Below are 8549 nucleotides of genomic sequence, written 5' to 3'. Positions count from 1 at the left end.
ACCGAGAACGCCACTCTCCATTGCCATTTCCCCCGCACAGAGTCATTTTTCTCCTGGCTGCTCTTTATTCCTCTACAGCTCGGCGTGGGGAAAACAGGACATTCTGGCCCCTGTCTGGTTTAGATACAACTTCCAACCCACGTTTTGAAAAGAAATACTTAAAAATAGTAAATAAATAAATAAAAATCTAAGGAAAGCGCCCTCCGCACAGCCGCGCTGCTGCAGCACGGCTGGGGGACGCTCAAGCGCTGGGGACACACTTGGTCACTCTGCTCCTGGAGGCCTGAGCCCATCTGGAGCCGAGGGCCCCGGAGCCGCTGCGGCGCAGCACCAACAACCGCCCGCAACCAGCTCCCCCGACCGTGTGGCGCGTTATGGCGCTACAGTCGTATTTAAAAGCTCTCAGCCCAGACGGGCGTCCACCGCACCCAATCGGCTGCCGGCCCGCGCACCGCCTCCCAGCCAATGAACGCCGGCATGGAAAGATTAAGCGCCCGCCCCTTCCCTGGCCCCGCCCCCTACCTGCCGACCCGGGGGGCGTGGCTTGGCCAAAGGACGCCTGCGCCGTGTGGGGGACCCGCTGTGCGGGCGCGGAGCTCCGTCCCAGGGGGCGTGGCCTAGGCAAGGGTGCGCGACCCGCTGTGCGGGCGCGGAGGAGCGCGGCGCTCCGGCCCGGGGGCAGCGGCGGCGGGAGGCGCAGCGCAGCTCCGGGCTCGGGCAGGGGCTCAAGATACGGCCGGGGAGGCAGCGCGGAGCCGTCCACCCGCCCGCCCACACGGCGCTGCACGTGCCCAGAGCCGGCATGCGGGGGCCCCGGGGCCGCCTGCTTCTTCACTCCCGACCCCAGCCCCAGAGCAGCCGCGGACCCCCCTTCTCAGCGCCTCCTGGATGCTTAGTGTTACCTTTTACACGTGGCTATTCACTAATTACCGTACGTTTACATATTACTAATTAACGCTCATGTTGCTTACTATTCTAATTATTCCTCATTCTAGCGGTGCATGATCATCGTTACATTAATAAGATGATTTTTAACATTATTGGGCGTGAAAAACGTGCTCTGTATATCCAGCTTCCAAAACAGTTGCGTGGGCGCTAGAAACCCTGGGCTGGGCATCACTATTATTGCGGTACTGCTCTATCATAATTATTCTTTATATAGTATTGTCATTATCGTGACTGGCTATATAGCATTCCTGTTTTTGAAAGCCGGTGTGTTTTCTGCGCTGGATGGAGGTGAACGACTTTTCTTTTCCCCTCCCCTTTTCTTCAGTTAACTCTGAGTCTGGGTCACCCGCTGCAATTCGCCCTCCGTGCATTTCATGGTTGTGTCGGGGGTGAGTTTCTGGGGAGGTAAAAATCCTTTTAAAAATAAATACATAAATCTCTGGCTGCTTTTTTGGGGGCTGGGGAGAAGCCCAAAGCTGCCTGCGGGGCCCCGGCTCCTCCAACCCGCCTGCCAGGCTGAAGGTGGTTGCTTATTCCCAGTTCCCTTTTCAAAGCTAATCTAGACCCAATCAAAGCTTGTTACAAATGAATTACACATTTTGAATAGAGAGAATTTCATTGCATATTTGCTAATTAATATGCAAAATAATATTCTTCATCAAGTCCAGAGCCCTAAATAAAGGTCAGATTACGATGGGATTATGGGGCAAAATACTTCTTGGGCCACCCCAAACGGCCTGTTGGTGCCACAGGGGACTTTCCCGAAGCACCTTGACCGCAGTCTTGCCCGGCCCAAAGTGCGGTTTGGCCGTGCTGGCTGCCAGCTGACACCCCCCCGCCCCTGTACTAAATATATGGGCATGAGTTAGGAACTAGTTTTGGGGTTGGGATTATAGCCAGAAATCCTTCTTGGGCCACCCCATGACAGACCTGTGTGCCATCGGGGACTCTGCTGGACGTCTCTCACCAGTCTTGCCCGACCCAAAACGCGGCTTGCCCGTGATAGACTGCAAACCGACAGCGTGCCAGCTTCTGTGCTGAGTATATGGACCCAAATAAGGACCTGGATTTAGGGCTGGGATCACAGCTAGAAATCCTTCTTGGGCCAGCCCACGCCATGCCTCTGTGGCACATGGGACTCTCCTGGTTACCTCTGCAGAGTCCTGCCCGTCCCAGGAAACGGTTTGGCTGTGCCCGGCTGCCAGCTGATAGTCCGCCCAGACGCCACTAACTTCAGGCGCCTGAATAAAGAAGTGGGATTTGGGCTGGGATCAGAGATGAAAATCCTTGTTGGGCCACCCTGCGTTATCACTCTGTGGTACCAGTGGACTCCCCTGGACATCTCTGACCACAGCTTGCCCTGGTTTGGCCCTGCCAGGATGCCAACGGACAGCTCCCCCCAGCCACGGTACTAAATATGTGGGTTTGAGTAAGTAAGTGGATCTTGGGCTGGGATTATGGTTGGAAATCTGTTTTGGGCCACCTCACAGCATGTCCCTGTTGCACCTGGGGACTCTCCTGGTCATCTCTGACCAGAGTCATAGTATCATAGTACTTGGGGGTGGAAGGGACCTAAGCAGCTCATCAGGTCCGACTCCCTCCCTCAGGCAGGAATGGGTGCCAGGATCATATCACCCCAGCCAAATATCTGCCCAGCCTCCTCTTGAAGACGCCCAAGGTAGGAGAGCACCACCTCCCTTGGGAGCCCATTCCAGAGCCTGGCAGCCTTAAGTGTAAAGTAATGTTTCCTGATGTCCAGCCTGAGCATTTTCTCTAACAATTTGAGGGTGTTATTCCTAGTAACCCTGGGTGGTGCCTGGGGGGAACAGAGCTTCCCCCAGTTCTCTCTGGTCCCCCCTGGGGTGTTTGTAAATGGCCATCAGATCCCCCCTTGGCTCTCTCCCCTCAGCCTTCTCTTGTGGAGGCTGAATAGGTTCAGGCCATCTAGCCTCTCTTTGTAGGGCCTGCCCTGCTTCCCCATGAAAAGTGGAGATGTTAGGGATTGAACCGAGGACCTCATACATACAGAGCACACACTCTACCACTGAGCTACATCCCCTTTCTCTCCTTCCTGAAGACATGGTTTGGCTGTGCCAGGCCATGAACTGACAGCCCCCACAAATACTGTCCTAAGTATATGGGCTTGAATAAGGAACTGGGTTTTGGGCTGGGCTGACGACAGGAAATCCCCTTTGGACCACCCCTCACCATGCCTCTGTGGCACTGGATACTATCCCACACCCCCCAACCGGAGTCTTGCCTGGCCCAAAGTGCAGTTTTTGCGTGCCAAGCTGCCAACTGACAGCCCCCCCATGCCCACTGTACTCAGTACATGGACCCAAATAAGGACCTGGTTTTGGACTAGGGTTACGGCTGCAAATACTGTTTGGGCCAGTTCCCCCATCCCCACTGTACCAAGTAGACAGGCTCAAGGAAGGAATTCCTTGTGGGCTGGGATTAGAGATGGAAATCCTTCTTGGGCCACCCCACACCATGCCTCTATGGCACCGGGGGACTCTCCCAGACACCACCTACCAGTCTGGCCCGGACCAGAGCGTGGTTTCTTCATACCAGGCTGCCAACTAAGAGCCCCCCATTCCCATGGTACTAAGTATACACACTTGACTAAGGACCCGGCATTTGGGCTGAGATTACAGACTGAATTGATGACCAGTGTCTTGCCTGGCCCAGATGGTGTGGGGTGGCCCAAAATGGATTTCCAGCCATGATCCCAGCTGTTACCAGATTTGCCTGTCACTTTGGGGTGTGCTCATTTATTAGGGGTACATTTCTAGGGTCTCTGCAATTCTATCAATGTGCTGCTTGTGTTACCTGTGTTTCTGTACGGAGCTGTATCTCTGCCTTCTGCAAGTCCTCACCCACAATGGAGCTATCTTGCAGAACTCCGTTTCAGTGGGGCTGGGTTCCTCCAGCCACTAAATCAGTCAAATGTGCGCGCGCGCGCGCACACACACACACACACACACACACGCCACTAAATCAGTCAAATGCACACACACACACGCTAACATGACACGCCTGACCCGGCCGGGTTGATCAGCATGTACAGGCTGACACCTTCATATGCCAGGAATCAGTTCATTAAGGTAACACTACACTGCAGTCAGACACCAGCACACAGTGAACAGAATCCCTCTGAATCCGGCTGGGTGTCCAGCTGACACCCTCACGGGCCAGCTTTCAGTTCATTAGCACCTGAAAGGGACTGAAGGAAGGGGACTTAGTCCTATCACTGCTGAGGCCAGCCTATTGAATTGTATTGCTGAGGTGAGCCCATTGAACTGTACTACTGAGGCCAACCCATTAAATTGTACTACTGAGGAATGAAACCATATTTAGGTGTTTGGCTTCTCGGAATTCTAGGATTGTAAGTATAATATGAAAAATAATAGTATTGATTCAAATTCAACTTTTAGTTGTAATTGTAGTTTTTGTAATACTAATTCTTATAGCATTGTTTGGGAAGGAAGTGCATTTGGAGCATTGTTTCTGATATATGTAATTATTGTGTTTTTAATGTTTGTGGTGTTTCTTAAAGCTAAGCAGTGTTATATGCGTAGCAAAGAGTTTTAAAATAAAATTGTGTTGTATGAATTAAGTGTGTAATCCTTGTGAAATCGTGCAATCAGCTAACTACTCCCTCAGCCAGTGCATCAAAATTAATCAGTAAATTGTGTGGGATTTTCTCTATTCCATAACCCACTAGAGACACGCTGCGTCAGCCTCCAGGTGTGAGACAGGGCTGGGCTTGCACACAACCTGATGGTGCTCACAAAGAGGGACTCCAACCAGGACTAGACCCTGCCAGGGTTTCCCTCCAGGGCACTGTGACAGCGGCTGAGGAAAGGGACTCCAACAACAGCTCCTAACAAACACCATTTATTGTCTGTGCACCAGAGCTGCGGCTGAAGAGGATCTTTCATGGATATCACATGCTTACTGCGCCTTGAGGTAGTGCTCCTCTGCCATCCTCATTTTACCTTTCCTGCCTGGTTCCTTAACCATAACGGCACTATCTCTTTCGTTTTAGATGAACGGACTGGAAGACGGACGGATCTTGGTTGAGCGACTGTGTGCTGAGATTAGTCCTCAAGAGCTCGATGTCTTCAAATCCCTGAGCAGTGGCCATGGAGAGGACAGAGACGTGTCCTGTTTTCTTCAGCCACAGAAACAGACTCAGAGGAAATCAAGAATTGCAGCAGGGGACATTTAGGTTCGATAGAAGACCTTTCGCACTATATGAGGGTGATTTTTTTAGGTTTTTGTGAGCATGGAAACGGGCTACCCAGAGAGTTGTGCCATCTCCATGCTTGCCAAGGCGTGAGAACAGGGTCGATGCTTGGCTGGCCGGGTTTGTAGGGGTGATCCTGCCTCGAGCAGGGGGTGACTGGACGGCCCCGACGTCTCTTCCAGTCCCGGGTTTGATGATTCGGTGCCCTCTCGGTGTGCTACTAAAGGGACAGGAGCAGCAGCATAAGAAGATCAGATCAAACCCGTTTTGTCACAGAAGAGTGAAAGACATGCTCCATTTGTTAGAGAGGCTCCATGGCCTCGTTTGGAAAAGGGGGGTGAAGTAGCAGAATAAAAAGTCATTTGGGGAGCTTGAGGTGACCAGTTCATACAGACATTTAAAAAAGTAACTATAAAGCAGTGCCCACGTGCTAAACACCTTGGAGATTGGCAGTGTGCTCTCCTGACACAATGTGAAGTTTCATGGGTCTGAAGGCTGATAAAATGGTACACCTGAAGCACTAATTCAGATTCATAGATGCTAGGGTGGGAAGGGACCTCAACGGATCACCGAGTCCGACCCCCTGCCTGGGCAGCAAAGAGCGCTGGGCCAGACGCCCCCAGCCAGGTGCTGATCCAGCCCTCTGATCACTGCTGGCCACCACCATTGCTGCCAACCACCGGGCAGTGTTCGCCACCCCCACCTCCACTGCCGCCACCCCGCTTGCTGCCGCCACTCCAGGGGATGACAAGGTCCAGCGGTCACAAACTCCTGCAAGATTGCTTTAGGGTGGCATAAGGAAAAACTTCTTCACTATCCGAGCCCCCAAGGCCTGGAATAGGCTCCCCCAGACATGGTGCAATCACCTACTCCAGACACTTTCACAAAACACTTATCCTGCTGGGATCCTTTGACCCTGGCTGACTTCCTACCCCGGGGCAGGGGGCTGGACCGGGTGATCTTACCAGGTCCCCCCAGCCCTAATGTCCATGCAATTGCATCTATGAAAGGATCTGCTTTTGGTCTGCGGTTTGCCAGCCCGCAGTCTAAAAAGGTTGGGAGCCGCGGCTCTAGGGGACGTTCACATCATGGAAATCCTAGAAGAGAGGGGCTGAGGGGGCCTGCAGAGGTCACCTCCAGTCCAGCCGCCGCCTGAGTCAGCATCAGCCCTGTCCAAACCAGCCCAGACAAACCCAGCATCCAACTTCTTAGCCAAACTGCACAAGCCTGACACCGCAGCAGACATCGCACCTGATCCTGCCCCAGGAAAAGCAGGGGGCCACGGTGCTCGTCCGCTGGATGCTGCGACAGGTTGTTAATCTACACCCCAGGGATCCCAGGCAGAGGCCAGGATCACAGTACGAAGGCAGGCAAAGCTCCCCAGTCTGTCCTGGTCTGACCAGGGGGTCAGACCCATCCTGGTGCTCAGGAGGAATCCCTGGGACGGAGTCGAGCCCCCTGGAGATGCCCCGGGGCTGCAGGGAGGGGGGTCACCGGTGGGGCTTGGGCTTTTTTGGGCACAGGGCTGGGGAGTGCAAGTAGGAGAGAGAGGAAGAGATGGGGGTCCACCCATCCCCCTACCCCATGACAGCCTGCCCCAGGTGAGCAGAGGCACCCCACAGCACCCCCTGCTGGACAATGATGGTATAGCACCCTCTGCCCCATTACAGCCCCATCACACCTGCCCCACATAAGTGTGGACCCCCCAGTCTCCCCTATAGGTGTGCCTCATACGTACCCCAAGTGGAGCTGTGCCCCCCAGTGATGATGCCCCTGCAGGGCAATGAGGTATCACCCCTCCCTACCCTGGCTCCCTTCACATCTGCCCCAGGTGAACACAGATCCCACCCTCCCAGCACCCACTGCAGAAGCATGCAGGCATAACACTCCCCTGCCCCTACATGGCATGAGCAATATAACCTCCCCGACCGGGCTCTGGATGTGCACTCACCTCTGCAGTGCTCCCTGCAGTGGGTGTGAGGGTGTAACACCCCCTGCCAGCTACCACAGCCCCTGGGTCTGGGACAGACACCAGCATCTGCACAAGGTCAAGGTGGTGCAACCCATCAACCCTCAGAGGGGACAAACAGCCTGATTCCCTCATGCTTGGCTGGACAGATGGTGCCCAATGCCCCACCCCAGGCCCAGCACACACCACCTGTCCTGACCCTAATACCTGCCCCAGCACTGCATGTTGCAGGGATGCTGGCAGGGGTGCTGTCACTGGTGTGGAGAACCTGCTCTCCCAAGGGTGGGGAGACACCCCCCTGGAGCTGGCACCATGCACAGGCTGCCCCCCACTCCCCCCTCACCTCCATGGTGCCGATGGGTGGCTGTGGTGGGTGAGGGCAGGAACAGGCCAGACGGTGCTGGCTTGGGGCACCTGTTGAGCCACTTGCCACTTGCTCGCCCAGACTTGCTCACGCTGTGGTGCTGGCTCACCCAGCTCCGTGTCCTGCTGTGGGAAGAGGGCACAAGGGGTGGGAGCAGCCAGTCAGGCAGCAGCAGGGTGGGTGGATCAGACCCTGTCCTGCTCCCAGGGTTAGCAACAACCTCTGGATTGTGGTGGATCATTTAGAAAGGGAAGGGGCTGGGAAGTCACAGAGAGATCTGCCCTGGAAAGGTTGTGGGCCCAGGTCTGTTCCCACTGCACAGCTCGGGAGAGGACACAGAGATCAACCGCAGGGGGGGCACGTCCAGTTCTGGGCTTTAGTAGCAGGGAATGCATGAGAGAGAATCCAGCGAAGGGGAGGAGGGCAGGGGAGCAGCACGCACCCCGCGGGGCACAGCTCTGCACAGGCTGAAAAGCAAAACAGGCCAAAAAGGCTCCGGGGGTGGCAGAAGCAGGTCCTTGCAGACCCCACTGGGCAGGGCAGGTCTGGGAGAGGGGTGATGTGGTGGTGAGGAAAGGCGAGGTCAGGGAGGAGGGTAGGGAATGCTTCCCCAGCCATAAATGCACTCCTCCTCCCTGCAACTCAGGGCTCATACACCAGACCCCTGGACCAGGAGGAAGGAGAAAGCTGGGAGGCAGCGAAGAAAAGTGCCCGGGTGTCACTTGAAGTCCGCTGTGTGGGGGAGGGCACCCTAGCGTGAACGCACTTCTTCACAGGCTGCAGGAGTGGGTGAAGCTCTTCCCACGCACAGATGGAGCGACACCCCTCTCGCAACCCTGACCGACCGCTACCCCTGATCCCGCCCCCCGCGCGTCCATCGCCCGCAGGACACGAGGGGGGTTCAACAGCCTCTCCGCCCCGCCCACCTGCGCCGCGGCCAATGGGGAGCTTGCTCATCACAACAGCGGGAGGGGGGCGGGGGGAGGAGTAAGGGGGTTCGCGCGTGCGCAGCGCAG

The 8549-nt window shown here is 55.4% G+C and overlaps 2 long non-coding RNA genes across 3 annotated transcripts; one reads left to right on the top strand and one right to left on the bottom strand.

Moving 5' to 3' along the window:
• The first annotated feature begins 628 nt into the window (after positions 1-628).
• Positions 629-5569, top strand: LOC132246497 (uncharacterized). 2 transcript variants are annotated; one of them, XR_009457816.1, is made up of 3 exons: positions 629-931; positions 4676-4920; positions 5000-5569. It is a non-coding gene; the product is annotated as an uncharacterized LOC132246497 (long non-coding RNA). The 2 variants fall into 2 exon arrangements; XR_009457817.1 differs by lacking the exon at positions 629-931 and adding an exon at positions 2248-2626.
• LOC132246498 (uncharacterized) lies at positions 4833-8349 on the bottom strand. The gene is made up of 2 exons (XR_009457818.1): positions 7513-8349; positions 4833-5420 (listed from the first exon to the last, which is right to left on the bottom strand). It is a non-coding gene; the product is annotated as an uncharacterized LOC132246498 (long non-coding RNA).
• Positions 8350-8549: the final 200 nt, after the last annotated feature.

Source organism: Alligator mississippiensis, chromosome 16, assembly GCF_030867095.1.
Source record: "Alligator mississippiensis isolate rAllMis1 chromosome 16, rAllMis1, whole genome shotgun sequence".
Classification (NCBI taxonomy): Eukaryota; Metazoa; Chordata; order Crocodylia; family Alligatoridae; genus Alligator; species Alligator mississippiensis.
This window is presented reverse-complemented; position numbering and strand designations above follow the sequence as displayed.